Below are 15,379 nucleotides of genomic sequence, written 5' to 3' on the forward strand. Positions count from 1 at the left end.
TGCGATTAAAGTGCGCTGTTAATAATAGTTTTTACGGCATGCCCAATTATGTGCGCCGCAAATAGTATAATGTTTATACAAATAATAACATGCAAAAAAATACGTTATCAATAAACTTTTCCACGGCATACAAAGTACACTGTTAAAAGTTAATATTAACCGTGTATAGTGCAAAAAAATATGTAAATGATGAGGTGCAAAAAATGATGACGTGCAAAAAAATGCACCCTGTTAATAAATATTATAAAATATATACAATAATATTGCCACTCAAATTATTTTTCGTCGAAATATTTAGCGAACCAAACTTCCCCCCACTCATGACCGAAACTCTTCACGCAAACAAATATGCCAAGCTCCTCACACCGAACCAAACTCCTGAAGTCGCAACCCTAATCTCGTACCCTCCTCACATGAACTCTCTTCAGGCCGATTCTCTATCACACGCGCCAACCCTAAGCCTCCTCTCTTTGGTGAAGCCCTCTCTGCGAAGCCCACTCTCTGGTGAAGCCCTGTCCGACCAAGCCCTCTCCACCTAATTGAACATCTTCGTCGAGATTTTTTTTTGGCGCTCTTGCAATTCTTGTCTTTCTCAGGTTGGATCTCTTTTTTGGCACTCTTGTAATCCTTGTTTTTTTTTGTTCCACCGAGAGTTCTGATGTTTGAAAGAATCTGTTCAAGAACAACCCACAACTGGTTCTCCTGGGACCTCCACAACTGGTTCTTCCACCCCAAGAACAACCCCTCTATTCCCAAAACCTCTGAGTGTATTATCCTTTGCCAGTCTTAATTCAGTGAGTTTATTTAGTTTTTTCCTATGTGCTCATCAGGTCGTTCTCTATGATCGAGTGCGTTTTGGGACACTATCTATTGCAGAAGATTCAAATGTTTTAAATTTTTGGGTTGGAAGGGCATGATGTCGAGCGGAGAAGTCAAGAAGGTATCTCGTCAAGATATACAACTAGTAAGGATGCTTTTGAATTTATTGTTAGTAGTTAATTTATTATAACGCTCATAAAGTAAGAATTGCATTCAAGGTAAACTGGAATGAAATCTAACTGAGCGTGGGAAAAAAGAATTAAAAAAAAATGTTGAAGATGTTATCACCCAATTTCAGTTTCCTTCAGTTGGATATGTACGTCAGTTTTGGTCCTATGTTGTATAAAATGATCATATGTGCTTTGATACTTTAATTGGTTTATTGATTTAAAAATTTGGTGCATAACCATCCATCTTTATATATGTTTGCTCCATCCTTATCTCTAGTTGCAGAATAGTTTAGGTCAACCTTGTTTATGTAATTCATGTGTAGGATATAGGTGTCCAATGCTTTATTTTTGAAAAGTTTTTTTAAATGGTCAATGGAGGTGTAAAATTAAAAAATATATATATAATAGTGATCGTCTCATTAATAGAGTCATTTTGATAATGATTATAAACTCTAGAGGAAATAACAATTTTTCTGTGGTATTTCTCTTTTTGTAATCCATTACCTTTCTTGTAGATCAATTTCATGCTTCTTCATTGTGAAAGGGATGCTGTATAATTCTTAGTCCATTTTCCTGACAACTACTTGCATGTGAAATACTCAATTTTTTTCATCAGTGCTGAAAAAATAGTAATTTTCAAAATTCATGTGGTATTTTTGCAAGATGCACAGAATTTGAAGTAAATGAAATGGAATAGCAAAATTAGAAAAGAAATTGTTGCAACGTAAGTTACAAGGTCCTTGATTTTTTGAAGCTTCTTCTGAGTTATGATATATTGGTTGATCAATTACTATAGAATCTAGTCAACGTCTATGTGTTCTAATGATATGTTCTTTGAAAACCATCAGTCATTATTATTGGAAGATTCAATAAATAGTTAAACTTAATGAAGTACTTCTTTAGTTATAGTATTGCAATTGTTGTATCTTTGAGAGCATGAAATAAAACGAAATCAAAACGGTAACCACTTTACAGTGATCTCCCGAAGAAATCGCAGAAGAACCATCGGACGTCGCTGCTGTCGGAAACATGATCACGAGTAACCGGAAAGTGTTTCAAGGTTCATGAGCCAAATCCCAACCTCTGGACATTCTCCTTTGCTCGACCAAATCACCTCACAGCTTCGCTTGCCCCTCTTTGATCACCTTCGTATCACCTTCTGCTATGCCTTTGATTTCATTGCTTGGACGCTCGTTTTATAGGAAGGTTGAGGAAGACGAAGGGGAAAGGACGCCCCTTCGTCTCCTTGGCATTTGCAGCAATGAGAGAGATAAACCCCTTCGTCTCCTGTAATGCCCAACATCTCCCACTCATCTGAGTTAATCCATAAGGTCACATAGACCATGTCAGTCACATATACTTCAAGGTGATCATGTCATGAAGACCAGAGCAAAATTAGTCACAAAGACCAAATAAGTCACATAGACTTTATGAGGATTAAGTCACGAAGACCAGAGCAAAATTAATTAGTCACAAAGACTAAGTAAGAACATCCATTCCATATATTAGGGAAAATGGTTCGTGTGACAGCAAGCACATTGAGCATTCAACTGCTAAGAAGATTGTCACACCTTACTTAGCTGCTCCATAAAACGAATCAGAGACATAAATGTACATAGAACGAATCAGAGACATAAATGACTTGCCTTTACCCCAGATTAAGTTATTTACATCATTATGAACATCTCTAATCCCTCATATTGACTATATGTCAAGAGCATGTTCAACATCTCCAATCAAACAAATTATTCACAATTACATTTTATGTACTGAACTAAAAATGTAACTGGTACCAGTGAATAAATGTCACAGATGTAAATCAATCTTAATCTTCCTTTTTAGCTAGAATCTATTCATTCTAATCAGTCACTTTCCTAGTTATGTTCCATAGACCGAATCATCCATAGGCAGACACTGATCAGAACTTCAAGTAGACAGTTAAATAGTCACTTAGGGTAAGATCGAGATTAACTTATAATCTCAAGGGTCTCACATAGTAGAGAAGCAGGGATCCATTCTCCTACTACTCTTCTTGTCGCCATAGCACATGTGGTATGAATCACATGCTACGATGTTATTCTCTTTACTAAAAAAAGTGCATGTTTTTCCCAAATTTAACATCGTACAAATTTTGATCTAGACATACTTAATGTCTAATCCTGAATTCAACATATGAATTCTAATATGACCTTTAAGCAGATTCAGTAAATGGTGGGTGCATTTACTATAATCATTATACAAATGATCTCATCTTGACACACATATCAAGGCGACCTTAACTTATGGGTATGTCTCTATTCATAGCTACATAAGCTGTCCCATAAGCAACGGTCTTACCTCTATTTGTACTTAACAAATAGAGATGATTGTCCATGTGAGTGGACCAATCTCAATCTGCCAACATGCTTATCGAGACTTTTATTCGAATGTAACAAGGACATATACACTGAATAGATCATGACATTTTTCATTTATCAAAATGTCTTTACAATTAGTTATATTCTTCGAAGTCCCAAAGACTTCACATGTCCATGAAATGACTCTTTAGTCAATGGCTTAGTAAAAGGATCAGCAAGCATATTTCATGTAGGGATGTACTCAAGAATTACCTTTTTCTTGTCAACAATATCCCTTACAAAATTATACTTAATTTCTATATGCTTGCCTTTGCTGTGATATTTGGGATCCTTGGAAAAAGCTATTGCAGCTTGACTGTCACAACACACTGTAACAGGACTCCCATTGTTTTCAGCAATCTTCAGATGCTTCAGGAACCTTCTTAGCCAGACAACCTCTTGCACAGCCACTGCACAAGCCACATATTCAGCTTCCATTGTCGACAAGGCTACACAAGCCTGCTTCTTGCTGTTCCATGAGATAGCGCCACCATTCAGTAAGAAGATATAGCCATATGTGGATTTTCTATCATCAAGGTCCCCTGCCCAATCTGCATCTGTGTAGCCACTTAGGCTCATTTCTGATCATTGGAAGAAGAGACAATAATTCGTTGTTCCTTTAAGATATCTGAATATCCTCTTTATTGCTTTTCAGTGTCTCGATCCTGGGTTTAACTGGAAACGACTAACTAAGCCAACAGCATAGTTTATATCAGGACGAGTACACCACATAGTATACATCAAACTACCAATAGCACTGGCATATGGTTTCTTCTTCATTTCAGCTATTTCCTCAAGAGTCTTGGGATACATACTTTTACTAAAAACAGTACCTTTCGCTATAGGCATCTGTTCAATATTGCAATCTGACATATTGAAGTGTTGTAGCATCTTAGTGATATAAACTTCTTAAGACAAACCCAAAATCCTTTTTGATCGGTCTCTAACAATCTTCACTTCTAAGATGTACTCTGCTTCTCCCATATCTATTATGTCAAATTGTGATGAAAGCCAACTTTCGACTTCTATCACACACTTTATGTCGCTTACAACTATTAGCATATCATTAACATATAATGATAAAATGATAAACTTTCCTTTCTCTTTTCTTAGGTAAACACAATGATCCTCATTGACCATTTCGAAACCATAAGACAATATTACTTCATTAAATCTTATGTTCCATTGTCTTGATGCTTGCTTTAGCCCATATATAGACTTTCGAAGTCTACATACTCTTTTCTCTTAGTCTTCAACAACATAACCTTCTGGTTGTATCATATAGATTTCTTCGTCAAGATTACCATTAAGGAAAGTCATTTTTACATTCATCTGATGTAATTCCATGTCATATTGTGCTACTATAGCTAGGATGACACGTATTGACACAAACTTCACAACTGGGGAGAATGTCTCTTCAAAGTCAATACCCTCCATTTGGGTATGTCCTTTTGCAACTAATCAAGCTTTGTATCGATTAATCGATTCATCTGTTTTCCTCTTTACTTTGAGAATCCACTTATTCCCAATAGCCCTTCGGCATGGAGGAAGATCGACTAAATCCCAAACTTGATTCTTTCTCGTTGGCTCCATTTCTTCATCCATTGCAACTTTCTATTCTTTTCTAACCGAGAATCTCAAAGCTTCCTCAACTGTTCGAGGTTCCTCATCATCAACTAGGAGAACCATCAATGCCTCATTCTCAATATCAAACCTTCTCCGAGGAATAATCTGACGACTACTTCTTCGAAGGTTAGACTGTTGAGAAACTGACTCATTCAGTGGTAAATTACTCCCACTCGGTTGACTAGATTCAGGCATCTCCTGATCTGTTGATAAAGGAACATTATCCTCCTTCTCTATCTCATATAGAGGAATTGTCTTATCAACTTCACCTCGTGTTGGGAACTCAGTTTCAAGAAAAGTAGCATCTCTTGACTCTATTTCAGAGATGGTTCCATCTTGTCGCTCACCAATAAAAATATAACCCTTGGAAGTCTCAAAATACCTTATAAAGATACACTTCTTACCTCTGGGTCCTAATTTTTCATATTCGTGAGTCTTATCATGAATGTAGGCAGCTGACCTCCAACGTCTCAGATTACTTAAATCCGACTTTTTGCCTGTCCAATGTTCATGTGGGGTAGATGGAACTGACTTTGAAGGTACTTTGTTAAGTATATAGGCCGCAACTAATAATGTATCTTCCCAATAGGAGATTAGCAAATTAGTCTGCGCCATCATAGACCTAACCATTTCAAGAAGAGTCCTATTTCTTCTTTCAGTAACCCCATTTTGCTGTGGAGTTCCAGGGATAATTAGCTGTCTAATAATCCCTTTCTCATTATACATTGTCTTGAACTGATTAGACAAATATTCACTTCTATGGTCAGTGTGCAAGGTTTTAATCTTACGTTCCAATTGATTCTCAACTTCGTTCAAGTAACGAATAAAGCAATCCAATGCTTCAAATTTGTGAGAAATCAAATACACATGACCAAAACGTGTGAAGTCATCAATAAATGTAACGAAATAAGAACTCCCATTTCTAGCCTTCATATTAATTGGACCACAAATATCCGAATGAATTAATTGCAATGGTGATTCAGCCCTAATAGCCTTACTAAATGATTTCCTTGTCGTCTTTCCAACAAGATAATGCTCACATATAGACGAGTTAATCTTAGCATGAGTGCCTAAAAGACCCTCCTTAGCTAATCTATTCATTCGTTCTTGTTCTATATGTTCTAGCCTAGCATGCCAAATTTCATCATTAATATCAGCATTACTAGTAAGAGCAATGTTTGAAAAACAACCATCATTATTATTTGGTTCTACACCAAGAACCATAAAACCATTTGTTACATAACCGTACCCAATTAACACAGAGTTAATTCGAAGTTCCACACAACGGCTATAAAAATTTACATTGTAACCTAAATCAAGAAGACAAATGATGGAAACTAGATTCCATTGAATCTTAAGAGCATACAGGACATCATGCAGAAATAAGGTACGCCCACCACGTGTTGGATTGTAAGCGTTCGATAGAGGGGGGGGGGGTGAATATCGATTTAAAACTTGTCAAAAGTATGCAATAAAAAAGTAAATGCAAAAGAATAAAACAATGCTAACATGAGTCGTTTTTTACTTGGTTCGGAGCCTTTGTCGATTCCTACTCCAAGGCTCGCACGCAAGATGCTTTCCATGGGTAATCCACTAGCAATTCGAATATTTGATTACAAACTAAATTACATGAATGCTAATAGAAAAGCAATACCGACAAAAGAAAGAAAACAAAAGAACAGCACGTGGTCGGAGTAGCTTTGCAACATCGCAGGAGCACAGGAGAGCAGATTCTGAGTTGTTGTTCTGGCTCTAGCCTTGACCCTCCTTATAAAGGAGGTTCGGGGTGCCCAGAACCTTTAGGGCGCCCCGGTTGTGACATAGCCGGACCAATCAATGAGCTCCACGCGACGAAATGACGTTGAGGATGATTTTTCACCTCCGGGGCGCCCGGACCTCCGGGCGCCCGAATCCATCCCGGGCGCCCGGACCCCAGTTTTCTAGCAGCTTCCTTCCTACATGAAAACGTTAGTCCGGAGGTAAATATATAATACATATATCCTGCAAAACAAAGTGTTAGCACAACTCAAGTTTAACAAGTAGAGTATTAATTAGATTCTGTCTCTTCGAGACCGGAATCTAGTCAAGATCTCGACTTAAAGTTCCGAAATGGTTCTATGTCAGATCGGCGCCAAAGTTTCCTTCCCAGGAACGCGTCCTCACAGTCACTCCCCTCTAGTGACTTACCTTCACTTACCTGCCAGACGTCCGATCAGCCTTTCGGCCCGTCTGGACTTCGTGTCAGCTATCTAGTCAGCCCGTCGACCTAGCTGAGTTTCCTTGCAACACCGAGTTAGCACAATATTAACAGATATCAAGTATAACTTAGGGTTACCTCCTAGGGTTGCATAGCTTCACTCACTAGGACTTCCATTGCTTAGCTTCACTTACCAGGACTTCCTCCACCTAGTTTCACTCACTAGGGCCTGACTTCACTCACCAGGACTTCCTCCACCTAGCTTCACTCACTAGGGCCTGACTTCGCTTATTGGGACTTCCACAACTTAGATTCACTCACTAGGGCCCGGTTTCACTCACCGGGACTTCCACCACCTAGCTTCACTCACTAGGGTCCGACTTCACTCACCGGAACTTCCACTTTGCCTAACCTTTGGTTAGGACTTTTCTTTGCTAGTTATCTAGTCCTGATTAGACTTCTCACTCACATCAACTCCTGTTTGGGTCAACCCTTGGTCATATTGTAAAACATCGAAACCCTAGAGGTCGATTGCACCAACACCATGTAGGTTAAGCTTGCAAGTGTCAATTCCTTTGACTTCAATTCTTGCATTGTTTCCTACATATATCTATTTGTTGCCAGCTGGAACCCGACGGTACTCCACATATATAGCTCGATCACGTGCTACGCGGTTCGTTGCTCCTGAATCCACAATCCACAAAGGATATGAATCAACTAACAACATTGTACTTACAACATATTGCTCGTGGAAAGAAGATAACAATGGACCTACTTTTTTAGGCTCAGTACAATCCCGAGCAAAATGACCCTTCTTGCCACAGTTGAAGCAGGTCAACTTGCTCATAGGCCTTTGTCCATATCTCTTTCCTTCTTCTTGATTTGGTTTTTAACAACAACAACACTAGTCTCCTTTCCTTTTCCCTTTCCTTTCTTAAACCATCTTTTCTTATTCTTGGAACCAGAACCTTCAGCTACAAAATCTTGATCAGAAATCCTTGCGGATTCAATCCTCTCCACCTCAAGTTCAACATGACATGAGACATCGGTGAAAGTCTTGATATTCTCACCGTGGGTCAGATTCTATTTCATCGTTTCCCAAGAATCAGGAAGGGAACGGATAACTACTTGAACCTGTTGTTCATTAGTCAACGCATGACCAGCAGTCTTAAGCTTTTGAATCATGTTACCCATCTCCCTGAGATGTTGGGCTATGGTAACATTTGAGCATTTTTTATAGCTATCAAACTTGATAGTTAGCTGACAGAGCTTACTCAGACTGACTCCACTGTACTTCTCTCTAAGGGTTACCCAGACGGCATGAGCAGATGGTAATGACTCATACTCAAATATCAGGTCATCCACCATTGAACTAATCAATATACCTTTAGCAATTGAGTCCTTCCTTTTTCATGCCTTATAGGCATCAAGGTCACATCTGTGCTGTGCTGTAGAACCATCAATCAGTTCCTCCATGATTTGATTTACAACCTTTAGAACTTCGTGTTCCTCAAGAATGTATTGTATCTTGAAGTACCAGATTTTGTAGTTATCCCCATATAATTTCTCACCCTTATTGAGTTCAGCTATGATGTTTTTAGTTGGCACGATCTACATAAATAAACACATTATTTATTATTTCAGTGTAATTCATATATGTGCAATTATTTATTGACTTAGTGTAAATTAAAGTTAGTTTGCAAAATCAAGTGATAACATTGTTTCCACTCATCATTTGTATATTCTAATCTAATCAACATTGATCAATCATATTACACATATCTCATCTAATGAACGACATCATTATTAAAATGAACTAATCATTTTCATATGAACTAATCATATCATGAAATGAACTAATCATTTCCAAGTTTGTTAATATATAACATAACTTTTCATTATATAATTATGTTCGTACATAACGACAGAAATTATTACATGACTCAAAAACTAGATGAGCTAACACTATTCGTACATAACGACAGTAAACAAAACACTAGTAACATAGATAAGCTAGCACTACTTCCACTAGGATAAATGCTAGAGTAGTGGGTAATTACATCCCGTTTATCCCGGATTCTATGATGGGTGGTTCAGCCTCAGATGTATCCATCATATCCATTTATGGATCTTCTACACACTCTTGAGGATCCTCCTGTGATTCTTCGGGATCTATCTCTAGATCCTCCTCAGGGTTCATCTCTGGATCCTCCTCAAAATCTTCAGGATCTATTTCTGGATCCTCTTCAAATTCTTCGAGGTTCATCTCCGGATCATCCTCAGATTCTGCGAGATTTGGATCCTCCTCTAAATCTTCATAATCCATTTCTGGATCCTCCTCATATTCTTTAAGTTCTAATTCTTTGGGATCTAGATTCTCTTCAGATTCTTCAGGACCCCATTCCAAATGAAGTAACTCCCTACACATCTTTGAATATTAGATGTGCCCATCAGAATCATCCCAAAGTTGGAATGCTATCTGCCTTAGATGTTCCGATAATGAATAAACCAGAGACCATCTTCTTTCTTTTTCCTGGGTTGGATACCCTTCTTGCTCAAGATTCCAGAACAACCAATTAAGCCGACCAATAAGCTTACCGACTCTGTGATCCGGGTTATATTCTGATCTCCTCCCATAGCTCATGTTGTCGTTCATAGCGACCAGTCATCGTGTATATCGTTCTTTGTATATGGAATTGAAAATCATGATGTTAGTACAAAATCGACAGACCAGTAAAAAAAATTGGTCAAATTCAATTTCCACATATAGAACAAAATATATAGAATGCACAAGCAATTAAGAAAAATAAATTTCCTTATTTTGGAGAGTCTCATGTGACTGACACATTGGATCAGTCGATCAGGAATGTGGATTTTAAGCTCTAATCTACTGTCCTCATTAGAACTAATCTTATTGGACAGAGATTTCTGACCTATGTTCTGTTATTGTTTAAACTCATTTGAGTCAATTTCAGACTTATTGATCAAACTTAGGTCAGTTTGATTCATCCAATTGCCCATTAGATTAAGTTTGACCCATTAGAACAAATCTAATCTTTTGATCAAATCTGACACAACAGAACTAATCTGGTCATATTTGATCAGTCCAACTTCTGTAATCAAGATTACCCCAGTTAATTCAATAATAAACTGAACTGGTTAAACCAACAAATAATTTGAACCAAATCTTGGTATCATTGAATCAAACTAGTCTGCTTAAATCAACTAATAATTTAAATCAGACCTGGGTTTGATTGGACAAGTTGGCCTGATTTAATTTTCAGTAAATTGAACCATAAATTAATTAAATATTTTTTATTAATTAATTAAATACATATATATATTATTAATAAATAAATAAATATTTAATTAAATTTTAAGCTACTGTTCATGTATGTTAATTAAACTTTAAACATGCAAGTGATTTATATACGTGAAGAGAAAAAAATTTAAATGCACTGTGCTTCGTCAAAACCGTACTGTTCATCCCTTTTTTTTTTCTCTTCAATCGATTCATGAATCGATTAAGTCATTTTTTCCTTCAATCGATTCATGAATCGATTCAATGCACGCGTTTTTTATTTATCCACTGTGCTTCGTCAAAACGAAGCACTGTTCATTTTTTTTCTTCAATCGATTCCTTAATCGATTCAGTGCACTGTTCACATTTTTTGAATCGATTGAAATGAAACTTCAATCGATTCAATTCAATTGATGAACATTGTTCACTGTTCATCTTCTTTGCGACAGAAAAAAAAAATGCGAGAGTGATCTCATGCCATAGGGATTTTCATACTTTCAAAACTATGCTCTGATACCATTGTTGTATCTTTAAGAGCATGAAATAAAATGAAATTAAAACGGTAACCACTCACAGTGATCTCCCGAAGAAATCACAGAAGAACTACCAAATGTCGCTGCTGTCAGAAACACGATCACAAGTAACCAGAAAGTGTTTCAAGGTTCACGAGCCAAATCCCAGCCTCTGGACGTTCTCCTTTGCTTGACCAAATCACCTCACAGCTTTGCTTGCCCCTCTTTGATCTCCTTCGTATCACCTTCTGCTGCGTCTTTGATTTCATTGCTTGGACGCTCCTTTTATAGGAAGGTTGAGGAAGACGAAGGGGAAAGGAAACTCCTTCGTCTTCTTGGCATTTGCAGCAAAGAGGCATTTGCAGCAACAACAGAAACGAACCCCTTCGTCTCCTGTAACACCCAACAGCAATGTGGTGTTATTACTGAATCTTTTATGTGCATCTGCTCTGTAGTTAAGTTCTGCTTGAGGCTTGCATGTATGAACATACTAATTCACATGTTTGGGAATTCATATACAGTAACAGTCTTATTAATCCTTTCATGGGTATGCTAGATCGATTAATATTTGAAATTCTATATATTAAACATGATTCTCCAAAACTTTTGCTAATGAGAAAGAACACCTCTTGATGTGTCTAAACTTGAGATTAATATTATTGAGAAAGAACCATATGAAAGGAATGAGTGTATGCTTAACTGTTGATTTTATCACAATGAAGTAAACGACCTATGAGTATTTTCACTAAATGGCCTTGTAAAAATATATCAAACCAACTGGAAATTTTTTTTGTTAATGCAATTTTTACTTCAGTTTATGAACATATTCATTTGTATCTATAAGTTGCATTTACTCTTGGTAGCTACCATCTCCAGCACTTCCACAATGATTATGGGTGAGCTTTTACGTGTTGCAGGTTTATGAAAGCTAGAAAATTTGATCATGAGAAAGCAACTCTTATGTGGGCCCTCATATGCTTCAGTGGAGAAAGGAATTTTGAGTAGAAATAATTTTAAAAAATGCATATTTTATTATCTATAACTTTAGGAATTTGGTTGCTTTGTACAAGCACAGAAGGTTAATGAGTATCCCTCCCTATTAAAATATTTTTTTTGTTATGTTATTAATGAGTTTCTAACTCTCTTTATTTCAGAATAAGAAAACTATCGTTTGATTCTTTTCAGACACATGAATTAATGGTTGGTTATCTAATGTTAATTTATGTCGTTTGATTTTTGTAAGACTAGTCTCATGAATGTTAGCTTGTGAGAATCGAGTGACCTATTAATGTTGTGGCTATTTTATGTATTCCAATGCAAGAGAGTTAGAAGAACCAACGCAACAATCAGAGATCAGTGTGGACTTTGAACTACTTGCACTACTTCAGAGAGACATAGGAGAGGAAAGGCTTGTTGCAAATAATTTTTTTTTACCTTATCAACCTGGAACATAGTTATTTCTATTGGAAAGAAAAATTATATGATATTTATTTATTTTTATATGCCTGTAACACAGTTATTCCTTTAGTGATAATTGTACGATATTTATAATTATATGTGTGATATTTTTTTTATTTTATGTACAATTAACTGCAGCGTGCAGTTGCGCGTTGCAAATGATATTAACTACAGCACGTGCGGTTGTGCGCTACGAATGTAATTTACGACAACGCGCGATTGCGCGCTGCGAATGTGTTATGACTTTTAACAGCATGGAGTTGTGCAGCATGCGATGAGTGCTGCGGATAGCATAAATGTGCGCTGCGGAAAGTCATTTTTGTTGTAGTGAGAATACATCCAAATTATAATTTAGTTGAGGTTACTGCAAACAAAAGATTCAACAAGTTTGAGCCTTTTATTTTTGGGATACAAGCGGGTCAAGTTTTCTATCTTGAATACCCTACGAAGAGAAGAAGAGCTAGTGAATGGTTGTTTGTTTGTCAAATGAAGTCTCGCTCAACCATAGAGATGTCGAACACAGTCACTCCTCAAAATCATGATGCATTTCAAAATGATGAAGTGGAGAGACATTTAGTTAATTTACAACTCCAATCTACTTCTCAATTATTTGTAGATGTTAATGTCACTTACGAAGAGATAGATGATGGAGAGATGTCCAACAGTGAGGATGAAGTTGAACTAAGCTCATCTAGTGATGAGGATATAGAAACTGTACAAAGTTGATTAGTCAGATGTTAATGATGATTAAGTATTAACATTATTATTCATCAAGTAAGTTATGCTTCCATATTAATTTGTATTTATATTATCATGTTTTCATCACCTTATTATGATGTGTTGCAATGTTATTTTACAGATATCATTATGGCAGAGCAGCAGCCTATAGCACCACATGGCTACAAGGCCCTTAGAGTCGTCAGGGACTCGTACACATTTTTTCTTATTAATAATTCAAGTTCATATATAATTGATTTCTTTTAACTTAATATTATTTCGTGCAGGTTCACTCCTGATGGCCACCAAGTTGCCACATATATCCCTGGAAAATTCAAAGAACGAGTTAGCGCGTCTGGTATTACATGGAGGCATGTAGACCAGGAGATGAAGCTATTTTATTATAATGAATTTATGGTAAGTAAATTTAATATATTTGGTATTCTAGTTAATATAATTATCACTTAAATTAAATGCTTAACTTATAATTGCAGAAAAGATATACATGGGAGGACAGGCATGAAGAAGAATTTAAAGCTACATGGAATACATACTGTGCCAAACTGTACAGAGATCATATGTATTACATGAGAAAGAAGGGCACTAGACCTGCGTATGTTTCTGAGGTGATATGGAGTGCATGGATGACCACCTGGGCTGTAGAAAGGTGGCAAACAAATGTTGAAAAGGAAAAAATAAATAGAAATACAGAACCAGGTGGCCCGAGCACCAGAACCGCTCGGCATACGTCAGGATCCAGATCTATTGTTGAGTATACCATGGATCTGGTGAGTAAAATTTAAAGTTATACATTGTAACAAATTAAGTATTTATTACCAAACTTGTATAATTTTATCCAAAATTATTTTATATGTAGGAACGTGAGCTTGCCCGACATCCCACATGTATGGAGGTCTTTCTCAAGACCCACAAGAAGAAGGATGTGCTATTTATTGATTCTTGATCTCAGACTCTACATGTAAGATTATTAACTTTATTACATTTGTTCATTTCTATCTTAATTAGTATTTAGTAATACTGATTAAATTGAATATTATATTTTTGTATACAACAACAAATGACAGAAAGGGCGGCTCAGGCATCTCAGCCATCAGCAGAGGGGGGAGAGTCACAGTTTTTATCCACCGATGCTCTAAATGAGATTTATTATGATACTGTCGGTGGAAGGACAAAAAACTCTACCCTCTACAACCTTGGCTCTCAAGCCAAAGTTGCATTTGATTGTCTGAGAAATCCGACAGATCATGCTAGTTCCTCTTCTTCTAGTGAGATGCAGTCTTTAAGATGTGAAAATCAAGAACTACACACTTAATTGAAATCAATGGATCAGAGGATGACTGATATAGATCAGTGGAGAGCTGATGAGGAGAAGAGGAGAGTCGAACGTGACAAGAGTAATGAAGCTCTGATAGCCCAGATGCAAGAGATCGTGGCTAATTTTACTCAGGCATCACATGGTTTTGAGTCACAGGAGACTCAAGATCCATCAGACGGTGATGATTAGCATTTTCTGAGGTATGTTCAATTACACTCTAGTTTTTTATTTATCATATATAGACCGTAGTAATATATTTATTCTGTTTTGATATTATAATATGCTCATTTAATTTCTAAATGTTTTATTGGTATATATTTCAGGAATCACGTTCGGTTCTATTTACATATTGGCTCTTCATATCATCATATGCTCATTTTTGTTTAGGTATCATTTTATTATAAATAAAATTCGTTATACATATATGCAAAAATGTTTATTTATACATCAACATGATCATTTGATATTTGTTTTTTGACAGGATTTCCATTTCCAGCATTATCTTGTATTCTTGTATTATTTTGAGTACTTTACACTATGGTATGTATTCTGTAAACTTGGATTTATATATGACTATTTGTATTTATATTCTGCAGAATTGTTTAGTTTAATTTGTTTTAGATGATTTTGATTGTTTCTAATAGTATAAATGTTAGTTTATTATATGTTTGTATTAAGAAGTATGAATGAATTGTTAGGATGTGATTGTTTAAGTGTGGATTGTGTAAATGTGATTGTTATATATATATGATGTATGTGTGGATTATATGTTTGTATGAAGAAGTATGAATGAATTGTTAGAATGCTATATGATTGTTTAAGTGTGGATTGTGTATATATGATTGTT

At 36.3% G+C, this 15,379-nt stretch overlaps 1 long non-coding RNA gene across 4 annotated transcripts; it reads left to right on the forward strand.

Moving 5' to 3' along the window:
• The first annotated feature begins 326 nt into the window (after positions 1-326).
• On the forward strand, positions 327-15,143 carry LOC122041667. Of its 4 annotated transcripts, none has more exons than XR_006129033.1 (9): positions 327-596; positions 831-964; positions 13,339-13,408; positions 13,484-13,613; positions 13,691-13,984; positions 14,074-14,175; positions 14,282-14,732; positions 14,856-14,919; positions 15,014-15,143. It is a non-coding gene; the product is annotated as an uncharacterized LOC122041667 (long non-coding RNA). The 4 variants fall into 4 exon arrangements; XR_006129034.1 differs by having other exon boundaries at positions 831-940; XR_006129031.1 differs by having other exon boundaries at positions 13,339-13,613.
• The last annotated feature ends 236 nt before the right edge of the window (positions 15,144-15,379 follow it).

The sequence above is a fragment of the Zingiber officinale genome, chromosome 2A, assembly GCF_018446385.1.
Source record: "Zingiber officinale cultivar Zhangliang chromosome 2A, Zo_v1.1, whole genome shotgun sequence".
NCBI lineage: Eukaryota > Viridiplantae > Streptophyta > Magnoliopsida > Zingiberales > Zingiberaceae > Zingiber > Zingiber officinale.